This window comes from Microplitis mediator, chromosome 2 (genome assembly GCF_029852145.1).
Source record: "Microplitis mediator isolate UGA2020A chromosome 2, iyMicMedi2.1, whole genome shotgun sequence".
Taxonomy (NCBI): Eukaryota; Metazoa; Arthropoda; class Insecta; order Hymenoptera; family Braconidae; genus Microplitis; species Microplitis mediator.
In genome coordinates this window covers 4,223,291-4,243,709 of record NC_079970.1, presented here as the reverse complement: position 1 = coordinate 4,243,709, position 20,419 = coordinate 4,223,291, and the positions used below count along the sequence as shown (strand labels likewise).

At 28.7% G+C, this 20,419-nt stretch overlaps 1 protein-coding gene and 1 long non-coding RNA gene across 4 annotated transcripts in view; one reads left to right on the top strand and one right to left on the bottom strand.

Moving 5' to 3' along the window:
- The window catches only part of LOC130663945 (uncharacterized), a 97,464-nt gene that overhangs the window by 65,420 nt on the left and 11,625 nt on the right, over window positions 1-20,419 (bottom strand). The window lies entirely within an intron of this gene.
- On the top strand, window positions 8,930-10,137 carry LOC130663950 (uncharacterized). The gene is made up of 3 exons (XR_008989267.1): window positions 8,930-9,046; window positions 9,396-9,614; window positions 9,698-10,137. It is a non-coding gene; the product is annotated as an uncharacterized LOC130663950 (long non-coding RNA).

The window sequence follows — 20,419 nt, the reverse complement described above, 5'->3', positions numbered from 1 at the left end:
TTAAGCTTGTAAAGCGTGAAAATATTCCAATTACCTTAAAATCAGACATCAGCTATAAAGACGGGTCTATTTTCCGACCGTTTGCGTGATCACTTTGTTTCGCTTTATATCTGAGAATATTATTATTGTTATTATTATTATTATTATTATTATTATTATTATTATTATTATTATTATTATTATTATTATTATTATTATTATTATTATTATTATTATTATTATTATTATTATTCTTGAGGTTTCACTTTGTTTGTTTGTTTTCTGATGTTCTTTGTTTTTAATCTTGATTACATAACATCAAACGGAAAACAAATTCATTTTTATATTTCCATCTGTAAGAAAATAAATTTGTTTCTTTTTTTTTTTTTTGTTTGTTTAATTAAAGTCGTTTTTTATTTCTCTGCTTCATATTAAATTAACCAGCAGTTGACCTTTTGTGTTTGTTGGTACTAATTAACAAAATATTTGCTCTGTGCCTTGATTTTAAGGCAATTGCTCTATAATTAATTTTCGAGAACCTGATTAAAATTTTCAACAGTTAGTTACTTTGAAAATTATTCACGATTTTACTGATTTCTAGATCAGTAAAATCGCGAGAAATTTTTTAAACTTAAAAGTTTAACTCCAATGTAATGGAATTAACTGACAAGCATACATATAGATGCTTGCAAAAAAACTAACGAAATTTGATAACCAATCGAATAAGAATAAAACTACTGCTGTGACGTTTTCGTTAATCTGCTACAACGAAACTTTCAAAAAATAATTAAATAAAAAAAAAGGGGTAGAGGCAGCCGATCGGTTCTTGTCCGACTCAGGCGATTACCCCGCACAAAAAAATTAATAAATAACATATATGTCCCATATAGCCGATACATTGATGCATATATGTCACATATATATGTTTTCGTGTGGGACCAAAGTTAAGCAGCACCGAGCACGGTTGCTACTTGGTTGGGTGACCGCTTAGCCATACATTGAGCTTGATCGGAGGTCTCTGTGCGCTAGGCGCGGACTGAAGATCCAGTGATCGGTAAAATAGGAATTTTGTCGATCACTGGAACTTAACCTGCTCCGAAAAATGGCAGCTATACACTAAAAAATCACCGGGGTAAGTCCAAGCGGTGTAGGTTAGGGTGGGCCGAAAATACGCTTTTTTTGAATTTTCATTATTAATACCAAAAATATTTTTCTTTGTACAAAAAAAAAATTTTTCGGAAAACAAAAAAAATTTTAGGTTGAAATCTTAGGCTCGCCGAATCCCGTTAAAGTTAGAAGTTGTTGAAAAATTTTTTTCCAACTTATTTTGATCGGAAATTTAATTCTCTACATAAAAGTTCCTATAATAAAACAACGTAAAGTTGATAGGTACTGAGATAATTGCAATTTTGTTCTAAAAAATATAATTTTTCAAGATATTATCACTTTTTCAGGGTAAAATATGAATTTTATTACATAAATTTCATTGAAAATCAAATTTCTTACAAAATTGGCCTTCTGGTAAAAACTTAAAATTTATGGTTATTCAGAAACTGGCAATTTTATGTTTAGATAGTCACATTTTTCGTTATTTGGTGGTTTTCACCAAGAATTGCTATTTTCTTTGTATCTATCAACTTTGAATAAATTTTCATTAGGTCTGTTTTGTAAAAAATTAAATTTCCTACGAAATTTTTATGATAAAATTAATTTTTTACCCTGAAAAAGTAACAATATCTTTAAAAATTTCATTTTTTAGAGCAAAATTGCAATTATCTGAGTAACTATCAACTTTACGTGATTTTATTATAGGACCTTTTTTGTAGAGAATTAAATTTCCGATCAAAATGTGTTGGAAAAAAAATTTTAAACAACTTCTAACTTTAGCGGGATTTGGCGAGCCTAAGATATCGACCTAAAATTTTTTTTGGTTTCCGAAAAATTTTTTTTTTGTACGAGGAATAATATTTTTGGTATTAATATCGAAAATTTAAAAAAAGCGGATTTTCGGCCCACCCTAGTGTAGGTGTTAAAATTATCGGTGTTAAATTTACCCCCGAAAGCGGTGTGAAAGTAACGCCGCCACCGGTGTAAATATTCTGTACCGGTGTTAAAATAACGCCGCCACCGGTATAAATATTCTGTACCGGTGTTAAAATAACGCCGCCGCCGGTGTAGATATTCTTTACCGGTGTTAAAATATTTTATTTTTGTGAATATTTTTACTTACTCGATCACTATACTTGTTGATAAATGATATTTTTTATTAATTTTCATAAAGAACTGACATTTTTTGTGTTTTATAATCTTTAAAGTTAATACTCCAAGCGGACGCAATTTACCCCACTTTTACACCTGTTACCCCGCTTTTAAACCGGCATTACTCCGCATTTACTCCGGTTACTCCGCTTTAACACCGGTATTTTTAACACCGGTGTATTACTCCTCCTACACCGGTGTAATTTCATTTTTACACCGGGCGGAGTTAAAACGAGTCCATTTTTAACACCGCTCTTTTTACAGTGTATACTCCCACGGCAAAAGGGTAGGGTATAGGGCATCACGTAATGATGCAGTACAAAAACACAAGTCAGTCCACAGCCGTATGAAAAAGAGGAGGGAATAGAAAAGGTAGCAATTGCGATTAAAGGCACGAAGTGTAAAAGGCAGAAAATGTTATACACTGTTAACTATTATAAAAAAAATAATTAAATAAAAAAAGATAATCCAAAAAAAGAAGCCACAAAATAAGTACAAAGTCCCTGCGAAGATGATCGGATAATCTCTAACCATCTTTTCCCTCGAATTTTGGAATTGAATTGTAAGATAAAACTCTTCAGAAGAAAACGGCAAAGTACATGAGGGAATGATTGCGAAAAAGATTTTCTAGGCTTTTTAACATTTTTTTTTCGGTATGAATATTTTGAATCACAATTCTGCTTCAGGCGAAACTTTCTTCCACATACTCTACACTCGTATTATTAGAATGATACATGCAAATCTACAGTTTCACATAAAATTCATTTCATATTCAATTTTTTTAGTATTAAAACTCAATAACTATCAATAAATACACAGAACAAATAATCATTCGTAATAAATTTCATTTTTAAACCATTGTAGTTTTTATTTTCAAATGATAATTCGAAATAATAAACCAATCACATAAGAAATAAAATTATTACAGCCTTCGAGTTAAATAAAGACTATCTTTATGTAATAAATATAATGACGCTATTCTCTGTAGAGCTCTATATATGGCTGTATATGAATAGAAAAAAAAATAATAAAACCACAACGTATTTTTCTTTGTGAATTAGAATGATATATGTTTTTTTTTGTTCTTGGTACTCGATAGTAGCACATTTGTCCATCTCGATATCTATCATATCATATCATATAATAATCTGTCGAGAATTTATATATATACACATATATATACCGTGCGTGCAATTGCCTCGAGCTGATAAAATTGCGTAACTAGTTATTGGCGCCAGTGTAACAAAAAACTCTCGTATTATCCAGATATTTTTTTGTATTTTTTATAAAATTTAATAATAACAATAATAGATGAAATATAATACATTTGATATTGATATTGGAATAATATAATTCTTATTTTATGTCGAGTTTAATTAAAAAATAAATATATCAAAAGATAAAATAAAATTTAGTTATTATTATATTATTATGAAAAAAGATATATATAATTTTTTTCAAATGAAAAAAACATAATTGGAAATAGTGGATATACATATATATATATATGAAATCCTCAATGACAATGTTCGGACAGAAACAATTAATCATTTTGTTTAATTAGTTCGGCAAAAAAAATTTCTCTGCTAAAGTTAAACAACGGACGTGAGTACAATCGCATTTTTTTTTTTTTTTAATTATTTTTCTATATAATGTTATTATTTTTTGTTTGCCATTTTCATAAAAACCTCTTTATTCAGTGTACTTCAAAGCAAACGAATTGCAATTATCGCCCTGTCATTAAAGCGACTGGGTATTGTCAGAATTTTATAAACACGGTCACTTCTATTTACAGTGGAACCGTTTGTGTTTCCGGCAGGTAATAGTGGAACGATAATAAAAATCAAACAAAAACCTTATATATTTAAATATATACGTAGGCTTTGATGGAGTATGTGTAATAAAAGAGGGAAAGAGAGAAAAGTCATACAGGAAATAAAAGAAAAGAAAAGAAATAGTAATTAAAAATAAATGTAAACGCGGGAAATTTTGAATTTAACATACAGCGCACGTTTAATCGACCAAGACTATCGTATATGGTTATTATTAGACGTGTCGGGGAATATTTAATGTGAATTACCATGAATTAATGCGAGACAGTCGAATTGCAGACTATCTTCAAACCACTAGTGGAAAAATAAAATCCTAAGAACCGCATATTTAAATAGTTTTATAAAATTTTATGCAAAGGAGAGCCAAGGAACATTTTGTATCCAAAAATTATTATAAATAATTTTTATTTTAGTCTCAAAATGGTTTCATTTTTATTTTTAGACAATTTAGAGTATAGAAAACTTTTTTTAAAGTGACCCATCTTAGCCAAAAATAAAAAAAATAACTCGTTTAAAATTTTAAAAAATTTTCAGCAATAGCCAACTCAAATTTTACTATTTTTCTAACCATGTTAAACTTTCTTCACACTTTTCTATACTGCAATTGTTGAGGTTCAAGTCTTGTTAAATAAAATAATGACATTAATTTGCCACGCAATAATTAAAATGCTATATTACGTATGTAAATAACCGCGAATTTAGCATAACGCATGAAATGAATATGCGAAATCGATGTTCCCACATCCTGTCTATATTCAACGCATTCTTTATTTCACAACTCTACCCACAAGGCATCTAAGCACATCTATATTAATAAAACCCATCCGTTTATAAACAAATAGAATTGAGATTTAATATTAGACGAGCAAGTTTTAATTTATTTCTCAACAAATTTCAGATCAATCATTTTTTTTAATTAATTAAAATTATAAATATTCATGTTCATCACTAAAATAACTTCTTTATCTATAAATATAATAATTTTCAAGGTAGCAACGCTTTAATATATTCATATTTAAAATAAAAAATAAAACCTTGGGTAAATTTGTTTATTTTATTATAACATAAATATTTACTATTTGGTTTTCAAGAAAATATACAAACATTTATATAATTATACGTATTGAAATTAGCAAAGTGAATCTATATATACATATATATATACGGAATAGTGAAAAACACATAGAATATTCAAATGACGCACTATTAGAGGTCACGATGGTCCAATAGATACGTTCGTTTGTGCTGCGTACCAATATGTAGTACACTTAATATATATATATATATATTGGTGCATTGAGATGATAATTAGATGCTTGGGTAGCTGCTTACATAGACAGCCGCGAAGTGGTCATCTCGGTTGTAGCGCATGAAATTACATTAGACTAATGCGGATATAATGCGCTAATGTGTTGCAGTTTACCTACACACTGGCACACATATATCCACATACTTAGCATTGATGTTAGACGCGTAGTTACAGTAAACAGCTTTGTGGGAAACCGAAAACCAAAATCTACTCATGGCACAATTAACTATCAAACGTCAAAATACACTATTGATTATTTTAGCTTGGATTTTATTTAAATAATATATTCAAAAAATATTCATTTACTTTAAATACATGAGAACAAAGTATAAAAAAATCTAAAGTGAACCCCACCTTTTTTCAATGATCGATAACACGACATTCACACCAGAAACACAATCACAATCTCGACAAAGCTTTTAAGTACATATACACCTGTCATTCTCTACTTACTGTGTAGGGTTGTAAGGCAGCGCAGACAACAGTGAGAGCAAGAAAACTTAGAAAATATAAATAAAAAGAGGGATGAAAAAAAATAAAATGAAGACACAAAACGCACTAGGTTGAATCCCTGACGAGAGACAAGCGGCAAACAAATACCTGCATACATACATACAGAAAACTCACCCAGCTTCGACTCTTTACTCAACTCAAGTGTGCAAAAGTTCGACTTAGGTCTTGTAGAAGCTTTTACACACCACCCACACGGCCCCCCAGGTCCTTTCACAGCGGAATGTTCTTCTATCAGCGGCCCTCACTCTCTTAACCTCTACTCACCCTACTTGAATCTGACGTTTTCCCAGCCAGCTTTTTCCATACCCCATCAGAATCTACTCGCAGTTTCTACTACTACTACTGCTGCTGCTACTACTATTACGCAGACACTCACACGCTAGACTACACTACTATACACTACTACTCTTTTCTCTTTCTTCTGTTCACTTTATATATTTTTTTATTATATACTTTCAGGCACGTACAGTCTACTACATGTACAACTTACTTGCACGTACAGAGACTTAAAAAAAAGTTAAACTTGACGAAAATATCCAAGATTGTATTTTTTATAATAGAATTTTTTAAGGCATATTAAAGCTGCGTTATTTAATATATATTTTACCTGTCCATAAAAAAATATAATATTTATAAATTTACATTTAAATGTCACATATTAATTTTAAAATTTTTCCGAATCAAATAACAGAAGAGAGAAACTTTTGATTTACTGGATTTGTTTATCCGTCGTTCGATTTAATTTAATTTAATAACTTTATGAATGTACAATTAACGCTAATATATGTTAATTATTATTTTCGGGTCGTGTAGGTATACTGACGCTTAAGGCATACATGAAAACTTTTGATCGAGGGTGTGGGGTGTGAGGTGTGTATTCGTCGAGAGCTTTCATCAAAGATACACACACATGCACACCATATGTTAGGGCGTATACTTTATATATGTTATACAAACACGTACAAGTTTATCGATCATGTACATAATTTTGAGATATATTTCAACGAGAGTAAACCTTTGAGTTATTTTACTTTTTCAGATTTTAGGTACCCGAAGTTATTTGTTTTTAACTTTTTTTATTAATCCTACATTTTTCAATTATTTTAAAAATTTTTTTGAGATATGTCAACTCCCAAAATATTATTTTAAAGGTTTTTCACCGTTTTTTCTACTTCCCGCCATGAAAATCGACGATTTTTGAAAAATTCGGGGTTATTGTTTTCATCCGATTTTCGAAAATCGAGTTTTCATCAGATGTCGACGTTTTGAAGTCCTTGGAAGTTATTCTGACTCTTTTCAGAGTCATATCCGAGTGTCTATATTAGTGATGCGAAATGACAGTCATTTTTAACTTTGGTCAAATCACGAGCAATTGACGAGCATTTTTTTTTGGTCAGTCACAAAAATTCATGAGCATTTTTTTTTCTTTTTACGAAAACAAACCAACCTATTTCATATGCAACCTAAATATTTTAAATATTCAAAACAAAATTTATCTAAAAATTCTGACGCTAAAAAACAAATTTGGCTTACTCAACTACTTAGATGGAAAATGACCGTCAAAAATTTTTCGGTCATTTTTCGGTCAATTTTTTACACTCATTTCGCGGGAATCGCCATTAAATTCAAAAAATAACCGGCGGTCATTTTTTTTAGTTGGTCAATTGACGTCAAATGACGAGCATTTGACGAGCATATGCTTTGTTTTACATCACTAGTCTATATGTAAGTGCGCGTGTGTGTACGTAGGAGGGGGGAGGGTACATGAACCCTCTGTAACTTTACAACTGAGTTTCAAATATTTTAAATAAAAATTTTTTTCTTGGATACGAGAAAATTTTTTTGATACCCCATTTTACCCCAGATTTTCTATTTTTTTCCAAAATCTATAAAAAATTTAAAATAAGTACTGAATTCTTAATAAAAATTAAAAATTGACCCGTTTCTGCCTTTTGAAAAATAAAAAAATGGCCACAGTAGACCAATTTATTCAAAAATTATCCGACTAGTGAAAACAAATTTAAATTTCAGTATTTAATTATTGCTCTAGATTATTTTCGAGTCATTGGGTCTTTTCGAGCGCTCGGATATATAGCAATAAATATTTATATCCGTTATCTCGTATTAGTACAGCATATATTTGAATAATTTAAAAACTTAATTAATACAAAATATTTAAAATTTAAAACTTTTTTAGTAACTCCCAAATTTATCATTAGTTTCTTTCTTCTGATAGTCACGCTCTCATGTGTTTAGCTGTCAAGCGGGCGTGATAAGTAAATCGCACACGCTTTAAATGTGATTTCAGAAATTCACCAGTGTGTCAACAGTTTTTTTATAATTATCATTAACTAATCTATTGTTTGACCTCATTAAAAAAAAAAAGTAAATAAATTCTAAAATTTTAATAAGCGTAAAATTAAAATAAACTGACATTTAATTATAATTAAAAGTGCGTAATGTAGTTTTGAAATAGTGTTGCACAAATACGTAATTACTTTAAAATAGTGAATTAAGGAAAGATAGTAAACTAAACTCGATAAGTAAACTTGATTTTAGCGAGAACACCTTAAGTTGATTTATTTAACTGACAAACCATTTACCCAAAGGGTATAAAAGTAGACAATTAATTTAAGTAAATAGGTAAATAAAAAAAAAAAAAAAAAAAAAATATACCATAGTATAAAAAAATAATTGTAACCAAGTTTTTTTTTCTCAAGTTTTCCCGTTTTTTTTTCTCAGCAATACTTTAAGATTAAATTATTTAAATTTTTCACAATCAGATAAAAGTTTACCCTCAACCGCAATATAGATTCTTCACCTAGAGCCCAAAACTGAATTATGCGAATAGCTAAAGAATGATAGCCTAAAAAAGATAACAGAAAAGCTCGAAAATAAAAAATTACACGAATTTTTTCTCTTACATTTAACCTAAATTTATGTAATCGTCTAGTCATGCTGTCACTTATCTTTTTGGACTTATTTGTTTTTATTTTTATGTTAATTAAATATTTCCGCTTAACTCCTGCTATGTAACATCAAAATTTTGCTTTATTTATTATTTTATCACGTTAATTATAATTAATAAAATAAAATGATTTAAGTAAACCATAGAATCTAAACTTTTATGGTTTGAATATTAGTATAAATAAAAGTGAGTTGAGTCAGCGTATGCCGACAATTTAGTTTGAAAAGATATGGGAGTAATGGCGTTCACACTAGAGCTGGAGTAAAGATAACGAGCATTCGTGTTTCGAATCCGCTATTGGAACGTGATGCCGTCAGAGATACTGGAGAAGTGTTGCAAGGAGACTTTTTCTATCTTTATCACTATTTCTATCTCTGTTTATATCTTTACCGTCATCTCTATCTCAATCTATCACTCTTACTATCACTATCACTATCATCTCTTATACTTATACTTTACTCAGTACAGCTTCTATTTGATGCAAACGAATACTGTATGTGAGATCGATTTGTTCTGTAAAGGAATATAATTTCAGGTTGGATTCAGGAGAGACCGAAGAGAGAAGAGATGCTAGATGATGAGTCGAATGAGGAGGAAGGGGGAGGAGTAAATGAGGAGTAAGAGAGGAGTCAGAGAAGCAAGAGGAACATGACCTATATTATTATATCTTCTAGTCATACCAACCAATTCAATTAATACGTTAAATTCACTTGGCACCAATTTATACCGACAATTTAAGATCTATCAACTACTTGTAATTAGTGCTTTTCTTTTTCATTTTTTTTTTTTTTTATTAATTTACTAAGCGTTTAAATATTTAAAGACTACAATTTTCAGACATTTCCATTTATAAAAAAAAATAATGATAAAAAATAAAATAAATGTTAAATTCTGGTCACAAAGGAATATAAGTATGCATGGAACTTTGTACAAAAAAACTTTTTAAATTTATTCATCACGCTCGTAGCGCTGAAACGATTTAAAGCGAAAAAAAAAAAAATTTGAAAAAGAAAAATTTAATAAACCGTACAAAAGTTTCAAGTTGGCTGTTTGAGAATACGATTTTGTGTTAATATACCTGAGAAAATCTGTGTATAAATTTAGTAGCAAGGATAGTAAATTTGTAAGCTGTTTTATTATTTTTTTTTGTCCATGCTCGGAAATTTCAGTTTTTAATTATAATTACATTTCTTTCGATGTGAGATTGCTTTTAAAGTTAAATGAATTTGTCAGTAAAGATTATCAGAGACGATATTGATAAAAAAAATTAAATGTCACAAGGGTTTAAAAAAATACTTGATGTGAAAAAATTAAAGTTTTACTGTAGATAAAATTTATTAAAAAATTTTTTAAAAAATCATGATAAAGTAATGTCTGTTTATGTAAATAAATGTTATGTAATAAATAATGATAAAAAAAAATAAAAAGTTATTGTGTATCGTAAATCGTGAGATGTGCGGAGGAGCAAATGCCATAACAGGCCACCAGACATTTAAATCGAATGTCACATTCTTTTATTGAGTACGTAAGCTTTCGATATAAAATTATAATAAACTGCAGAGACAAAAAAGGGAAATTTTCTTTTTACATACAACTCAAAAAATGTATTTTATATAAATTATATTCAATTCATGTTAAACTTTAAATTTTATTATTCAAATTTTTGTTTCGCGATTGTTTGCATCGAGTTGCACTCAGCTGTGCTTTATTCTAGATGATTTATGTAGATTAATAAAATTATTTTTAAAAGCTTCTATGATAATATTGTAACTTTGTTGTCAAATTTTAAGTATAGAATTTGAATTTCAGATCGTACATGTTGACTACTGATGACTGATGACTGTCGGAAAAAATTAACAAATTTAAGTTACATGTCGAATGCGAGTTGAGTTTTTACTCTAGTTTGAAAATTTTTCATTGATTTTTACATTAAATCGTACCTACAGTTCACATACTACACTAAGTAAGTGTATAAATAAGCACATTATTACGCTGTAAGAAATTCCGGAGTGAAAGGGAATCAAATCCGGAGGAAATTCGGAGTGAATGTGAAGCGGATGACTTTTGTTATTTTAGTGAAATTTCATTCTGAAGGAAAGTTTATTTCGATATTAAAACTCAGAATTGGAGTGAATTCGGTTCAAATACAATCCATGATCACTCCGAATTCACTCCCGATTTTTTACAGTGAGAATCTGACGATCTACTAAATAAATCTGAAAATTTCAGATCGATATTCATTTTAAATTATATAATTTCTACGATTTCAATTAGTCCGAATGTACATGGAAAAATTTTTCTTGTTTTATAGACTATGATGTCACGGTAAAACCGGACCATATTGACCACATGACAGAAACCAAAATAAACGTATTGAAAAAATTACTACACGCAGAGAATTTTACGGTATTTTTTGCATCAAAAATTTATAGAAAAATTACTATAGTCATAGTAACATGAGGACAGTATGGAATTATCGGACAAATTACCAATACTGTAGAAATTTTTAAAATCCATCGTATTTTTTCTATAAATTTTTGATGCGAAAAATACCGTAAAATTTTCTGCGTGTATGATTATAATAAAATTTATGACTACGTCACAAATTACTGTAACCACTGAATATTTTACTATGGTCATAATAATTTTTGCGATGTATTTTAATTTCCGTTAGATGGCCAATATGGACCGGCTACTGTGGCACCATAGCATTTAAAACAAGAGTGATTTCTCATGTAAGTATAGAATATTATCACAAAAAATTCTATTAAATATTATTATTACTGTAATCACTTCCGTTTGGTTATAATCTATGCAGACGTTTTTTTTTCAATGAGATACAAAAATTGACGGAGTATAAAATACGACTGGCTGAGAAAAAGACTATTTATTTTGAAAATCAAATAAGACAATAAATATGTGTAAAAAAATATCCATGATTTTATATTTAAATAAATGTATGTTATTTTAAAATCAATTTCTTCTGTTGATAAAATAAAAAAAATAGTTAGGCAATTAAAATTACTTGCTCTTATCACAACCAGAAGATTTGAGGCGATACTTTTGATTTTCCAAACGTGTATTTTAAAATTAAATGAAAATAAGATAAAACAAAAGTAATTAATGAAAAGAAAACGTAAATGTTTATATTCAATTACATAAAATAATAAAGTGTAATATTCTTGGTTATCTTTAAAAATAAACTAAAGTATATTAATTAATTTAATCATACTGTGACATAAAAGCTGAAGACGTCATACCATAAAATATTAAGTGACTCTTGGGAAATCTCGTAGAAACCCAAGAAAATGAATGACCAAACATTTTGCATGTTCATTGTAGTTTATTCTGAGAAATATTATTTTTACTACTGTATTATATACCCGTGATTCTTAAATAACAACTTGTTCGAACACGCAACCTTACATTGAAAGTCTTTTTAACTTTTTTTATTATTATCATTCAAACTATATTTATATTTTTTATACACATATTCATTTACTTATTTTATGTGTATCAGATAACATTACTCGACGTAACTAAGTTCCGGCAGAATCTTGACATCTTAAATTCACAATCATGTTCATCTTTTCACAATTTTATCATTTTATACTCCATTTTCATTTTATTATCATGCCTATTTTCAACCTGACCCAGTTGCCTTCTCGATACTACGGTTTTTTTTTTCTTATAAACTTAACATGACAAAATCGAAGAGAAAAAAAATCAAATTAAATGTTACTGCGTTTGAAAGTTAAGTATTACCCACAATAAAAGCCCCACATCTGTGAATAATCAATGTTCAATGATGAAGAAGCTGCGGAAATGCACAATATACTCTCAGTAACTAGTAATAGGAAACTGGTTTTCAATAGAACCCGAGCTAAATCACAGTTCATATACGTATTCTAATTTATTCCGCTAAACTACCTTGATATTTACAACAACAATAATAACAATACTTTGTATTCTGTTTTTGCATTGCACATGGTCATGATGTTTATATTTTTGGCTTAGATGAACTATTACTCACTTAATTTCGGAATCTTATTTTTGTTATACTGGAAAATCACTCAGGACCGTAAATATAATATATATATTCCGAAAAAAAATTGTTGAAAAAAGGTTGAAAAAGTGTTGACTATTCTAAACTTCAAAATAGGAGACAACGATGAACTTTTTTTGAACATTTTTGAAAATATAAAGGAAAAATCAATGATTGACTTAATACTATTAAAATACGGTCGAATAAAAAGTTCAGAAATAGTTCAAAATCAGCTTTTTCTGGTCGTATGTCGCACTGATAAAAAATGATAAAATTTATCATTCTCAATTGAGAGTCGGAAAAAGTTTACAAAAGTCTAAAGACGCTCATTTATAGTATAAAGTCAATCGTTTTCTTCTTTGTACACTGTAAAAAATTTTTGGACCCGATGTAGTGTAAATGACTCGGTGTAAAATTCTCTCGGTGTAAATTTTTCATCCGTGTAATTTTGACACGGTGTAAATCTACTTTTTTTACACCATTCCGTGTTACTCGTTATAATTTTAATTAATGAGCAACAAATGATGTTAAATATTTATACTACTTAATCAATAACTATATTAATTTTATTTAGATATTAAATAGTATTTTGAACATTTTAATATTTTTATGATTATTTTTTCCTAACGCAAAATTATCATGAGTTATATACATTTACGCAGTTGACGGTGTAAAACTTTTAAGTTCACACTGCCTAAATTTAACACGATATTAGGTGTAATTTTCACACCAAAAGTTGTACACCGTTATTTCACACTACACGGCCGTGTAAAGTTCTCCGGGTCCATTTTTACACCGTAATTTTTTACCGTGTATTTACAGAAGTTAAAAAAATGTTTATCGTTCTATCACATTTTCGAGTTCAGAATAGTCAACTTTTTTTCAAAAATTTTTTTCACACGGGATATATATATACATATATAATTATAAGACAATTTAATAATAATTTTCATTATATATAAATTTATTCTGAGTAAATTCCGAGTAAATAATAATAATAACAGTATTGACATCATTAATATTAACCATATCAACAAAACTTATCTCTCAAAATCTCATTGTAATCTTACTCGAATAATTTAATTTATTACTGAACCCACATACGATTATTATCTCCCTTTGTTCCTCAAACATTTCTAATTAAAATATAATATTTAATTATTCCTACTGCTTTAGTGCGTTAAACAATAAATTAAATTATACAGCATTAATAGATAAAAAAAATATTTTTAATTTAAAAAGTAAATGAAAAAATAAAAATCCGGAAAAAAAAAATTAAAATTACAAGTGCGACATAAAGGCGTCAGAGGAGGATGGGAATGTATGTGGTATATGTATGCATATATATATATATATAGAGAAGGTAGACGTTTGATGTCAGTGTAGCTGGCGTATGAAACTCAAACGGTATGTACAGAATGCATCCGGCGCACCTGCTTTAAGGCATCATCACAGCCTCACTCTCCTCTTCTACTTAAAAACATGAAACGGCATCAGCGAAATAGTCTTTGGATAAAATGAGAAAACATGATTAAAATGAGTCTCATATGATATAAAACTACACTACTTGTACAGAATCATGTCACCATGTTGTATGTCCAATACTACTGTGTAAATGATAACTGTAGAGTAGTCGAGTAAAAAACAAGTGTAAAGTGTAGAGAGTAGAGAGACGTATGTCAGATTACTTGATATAAAGTGAGAAAAGTTTATTCTTCTCTAATCTAATTCTATACGAATAAAAATTTAAACCCGAATAAATTTAAAAAAAAAAACTGTGGACGTAATTTCAAGTTTTGAAAGCGAGTAGTTGTATCTATAAGTCAAATGTCATTTTTTACAAATCGTCTGGTTAAATTTTGTAAGAGACCATGTGTTTTTCTGTGACTTTGATTAATATCTTTTCTTTTAAACTTGTAGGTAAAAGTGTCAGTTTTTTTTTTCCCGATGTTCAAAATTAATAGAAAAAAAAAAAAAAAAGATATGAGGGTAGCTGAAGATTAGGTACTCCGGAAAAAAAAATTTAATTTAAAAAAGTATTCTAATAGAATAAAGTTGAGTACTAAAGTAATAAATTATAAGAACAGTTTTGGGTTGATTGAAAAATATGTGTAGAAAAGTAGGTAAAAGAGCTAACTTCAAAGAGTAAACTTGTGTGTCGTGTGCATCAAGTGGAAGATGAAAAGAGAACCGCGTTCATTGTCATCTAGTATATAATGCTATCATATATACACAATGTATGACTAAACATAACTTATTACCATATAATATATCACACACAAACTCTCTTCAATTCCCTTCTCATCTCGTCTCTTTAACTCGCTGTGAACTGTGACGGACGTGATATGAGGAAGTACAAGTTAAGTGTGCGGTTGTACGTATTATGGCTGTTAAAGCATTTAAAAATCTTATGAAAAATAGGGAGACCGAAGAATAAAATAAGAATAGAATAGAATTAAATAAAATAGGAGACTAGAGAGTGAAGGGTGAAGAGTGAGGATATATATATATATATATATATGAAATATGGGGTAGTAGCTTTTTTTATCTGGGTAAAAGTGAGGATTATTGACCTGCTGAGACTACAACGAGCAAGATGACGCTCACACCGACTTCTGAGAGAGGTAACCACGTCGTTGAGAAAAACCCTCAACAAACAGAATGAGAACGACGTTCGCGAGCTCTTTTCATCTTGAGCCTACTATTCCTACTCTTATGTCATTTCTTTTATTCTTACTTACTCCCACTTTAACCCTCCGCCCTATTCTTAACTTTTTTCGTACCAAATAAGAAACGAAATAAAAATAGAACAGCTTGCTACTGTGTTGTGATATTTTTGACACTTTTTTCTTACCGCATTTTAATAAGAGAAATTAATTAAATGTGAAATTAAATTTTATAAAAAAGGTCAATGTACTGTGATATTATGAATGTATTTTTTTTAAAATACACTGCAAAAAGAGCGGTGTTAAAAATGGACTCATTTTAACAGTGCGCAGTGTTGAAATAAAATTACACCGGTGTAGGAGGCGTAATTCGGCGGTGTTAAACCGGTGTAAACTGCGTCCGCTCAGAGTATTAACTTTGGGAAGCTTATAAAACGAAAAAAATATCTTGACACACACACACACGCACTCAAACACGCGCATACACACATGCACACACGCATACACTCGCACACATTTCCAAAGTAAAATATTTTAACACCGGTAAAGAATATTTACACCGGCGGCAGCGTTATTTTCACACTGCTTTCGGTGTTGAAATTTAACACCGCCAATTTTAACACCTACACCACTTGAACTTACCCCGGTGATTTTTTACAGTGTAATTATAAATGAATGAGAAAATTTTTTTTTAAATGTGTACTGAATTAATTTTTTTCTGATATAAAAAAATATTAAAGATACTGAGATAAAAAAATATTTGTATTTAATAATTTATTTTCTACGAAGTAAACTTTTTTTTTTTTGTAAGTAAAGTATCTAATTAATAAATAATTCAAATGTAAATTGTTTGGTCAAAATGAAATTTATTTTTCTGCTTCGTACAGACTGTAAAATTGCACTAATGAGTTTTTCCAATTAAAATAATTATTATTGAAATAAAATTAATAAAAATATTTAATTGAGTTAATTAATTAAAATTGGGTCATATTAAATACTTCTAATAAAATTTATAAAAATTAAATTTCGTGATATAAAAAAAGTTTCAAAAATTGAAAGCGACGCAAAAGTTTTCAGTGATAAAAAATAAGAGAGAAAAAAATAAAAAAGTCTTATGGACTTTACTCTATAGTACACAATACGTTTCGTTTCATTTGCAACCACTAAGTGGCTTACTATGGAAACTTTAAACTTTTCAGAGTAACCCTCGTAGAATCGTTTTTCTGTTTCTGCATTTGATAAAATGAACCATAGACTAAAAGATCAAGCTGTTGAATAAGAATTTCAGTAAACGAATTGTCAAGTTAAAAAATAAAAAAATTCCAACGATAAGGAAAAAATAATTTTTCGCGTTATCATCAACTAATGTATGAAACACATATTAATTGTACGCCCGTATACGATATTGTGATAAATCATGGATTTTATCAGATAATCTGATTTAAAGTGTTGCGATATCGATAATAGTAAATCTATATCTCAATTGGTTAAATAAACTTTAATATTATGTACATTATAATTTTATGCCTTTGATAGCAAATTATACTTCATATATATATACATATATTTATATGACCAAATATAAATATATTATTTTCAATAACTTATTAACATTAAGCACACAGAAAAAAAAAATTCTCGACTGAAGATAAATACTTTTGATTCAAGAAAATTTTTTTGGAAACCTAAATGTTCTCAGGTAAAGTAGAAATCTTCTCCGACCAAGATGAATTTTTTTTAACCAAGACAAGTTCTCCTGGCTCAAGAAAATTTTGACTTGGGTCCCGAAAACGTTTTTTTTTCTGTGTATAATAAACGATAATTTTTTAAAGAAGCTTTGAATCTTAATGATACTGAGATTCGCCGAAATTTAATAATTTTTTAAAAATGATAAATTTAAAAAAAAAATATTTAAATAAATTGCACCTATAGTTTTTTAAATTCTTTAAATGTACATATTTTTAGTTTCGGTTTTTTTTTGCAATTTTTTGTTGAAAAAAAATTCAAAAAATTATTAGACGTCGGCTAACTTCAGGATAATTGAATCTTAACAGAAAATTTTTATTTTGTTCACTGCACTGTAAAAAATTGGGAGTGAGTTCGAATTGATTACGGATTTTATTTAAATCCGAATTCACTCCGTCACCCGAAAATTCAAAGTTTTAGAAAAATTCACTCCGTGTAAAAAGTAAATAGGGAGTTTGTTTTTTCAGATGAGTGATTTCGGAATGATCTGGATTTTATTTCCATCCGCATTCACTCCGATTCAGATTTTTGATATTAAAATAAACTCCCATTCGAAGTGAATTTTGATCCGAGGTGATCGAATAAATAAACAGTCATCCACTCCGTATTTACTCCTGATTTAATCCGGGTTCACTGCAATTACAGTGTGGAAATCTAACTACCACTTTTTTTTTTTGCGATTTAGAAAAAAAATAATAAATGAAATGAAATAGATAATAAAATATGAGTGGTGTTAAAAATACTTTACTTTGACCTTACGATTTTGAAATAGCTCAAATTGAGTTATGATAAATAGCCAATAACAATAATAATAATGATGCTAGTAAAGTTGTGTAAAATCTAGGCTTTGTTTAGTCAAACAGCAGGAGGTCGCTGACGCGTTAGTTCCCTCAAATCGATACTCCAATTATGTAAATCATGAAATACATGCGCTTACGTGAGACTACGTCACCATTGCGCGAGAGACTGAGTAAATAAATGAGAATGCAGCAACCTCTATATATATATATATATATATATATATATATATATATATATATATATATATATATATATATATATATATATTATAAATATACACGCATAGTATACACTATGGATACTGTTTATTATAAAATAAACACAAACAGTCCGCTCTTTACAGTGTAGTATCACTATATATAATTAATATATTGGTTAAACTCATATTAAAGTTTAAAATGAAAGAGCAGCGCGGCTCTTCCTCGATCGCGTGTACTCGCAAAAATATCTGTATCATCATCGAAACCCAATAATAGCAAACGTTTCCAACTTGACTAAATATTTGATCTTCTTGGGCGACGGCGTTATGTCAAAAACCGTTTACAGTTGAACTAATATCACGTGCACTCATAATTATTTTTTTTTTTATAAACACGATTATATAATTCGTCTTTTTTATTACATATATTATATGTATACACCCATATATGTAATTAAAATGAAATCAAATTAAATATCAATAAAAACTTTTTCTCTCCCCTATCCGTCCTGTTTTCTTTCCTCCCTTTATTACAAACGATCAATATCTAACTTGAAAAAAAAAATCAGGGGTTAATATTCCGGTTATACGCTACGGCATTATTATAAATCCCTTTAAACCTTGTTTATATTTAATGAAAATAAATTAGAAATAAAAAATTTGTTTTCATCAATCACTCGATTATTTATATCATTTTTACTACTCGATTATTTTATATATTTCATCATTAAAGTGCTAATAATATTTTATCTTTTTTATTTTATTATTTTTTATTGATTTCATTTCCTCAATTTAACAAAGCTACAGATTGATTGACTAGAGTTTTCAACTTCTTACGAAGCCGTATAATTCACTGACACTTTAATAAATCGCGTGTTTTGTCGAATTGCTGCTGATATTTAATCACTTTGAAAAATAGAAAAAAATTATTTTCTCTTACGGATTTATCGAATAAAATGTTTATTCATTTCAAGAAAACAACCGAAAAAATTACATAAAATTTTTGAAATCTATTTTTTGAATTTTATTAACAGACAATTACGTTTCTAGAACAAACTAAAAAATTTGGTAACAAATTTCCTGACATTGTTTAAAAATAAACATTTATCTAAGTTGTAAATTTTTAAAAATTAATAAGTTTTTTTATCAAAATTGAACAATAAAAAAATACTATAAAAATGAAATTTGTTAGATTAAAAAAAGAAAAAAAAGGACAAGAGCCTAGCTGAAGAAATCGATTAAGCTACGAGGTAAATTTCAGATCCTTTCAACCCTACTCGCCTTGACTCAGCTTATAGAACTCAGCTCCTGTATTCAACATGACCACACTGCGAATAACCGACTAACGATGAGGTTTAACCAGCATCACGATAGACTAATTCAAGAAAATTCACTAAAACATAATATAATTATATGTACATAATTAACTGCAAAAATTTCATTTTAACGAACCCTTAAACGACCCTCCAGTACACAAAAATTATTAATTAACATGTCTTTTTTTTTTTAATAATACTCCTGGTATTTATAAAAAAATGTGGGCCAATCCTAAAACTTCCCGCTGTTTTCGAGCTCAGGGAGCTGGAAAACGTTATTATTTGTGAATTTTTATGAAACTGAAGTTGGCCGAGGTCTAATAATTTTTGGATTTTTCTTTTATAACAATAAATTAAAAAAAAAAAAATATTTGAAAAAATTGCACTTATAGTTTTTTCAATTTTCTACATGTGCATATTTTTAGTTTAATTTTATTAAAAATTAAATCGTTGAAAAACAAATCCAAAAATTGTTAATTGTCCGTTAACTTCAGGATTATGAATTTTTGAGCTCATTGTGCTCAAAAAACGTTTAGGTCAGAAAAAAATAAATTTTTCTAAAAAAAGAATTTTTGTCCGACGATATATTTGAAACCGACTTGCACATGCTTTGCGGCAATCGAACGAACTTTTTGAGTCAATGTAAAACCTAAAAAAAATTTTGGATTTTAATTTTCAAATAATTTGGAGACTACTCGGCCGATCGACGTCAAAATCTATTCAACTTCAAGTCTTGATGAGCCCTTTCGATTGCTGCCACAAACGTTCAAATTGATTGATAGGTTC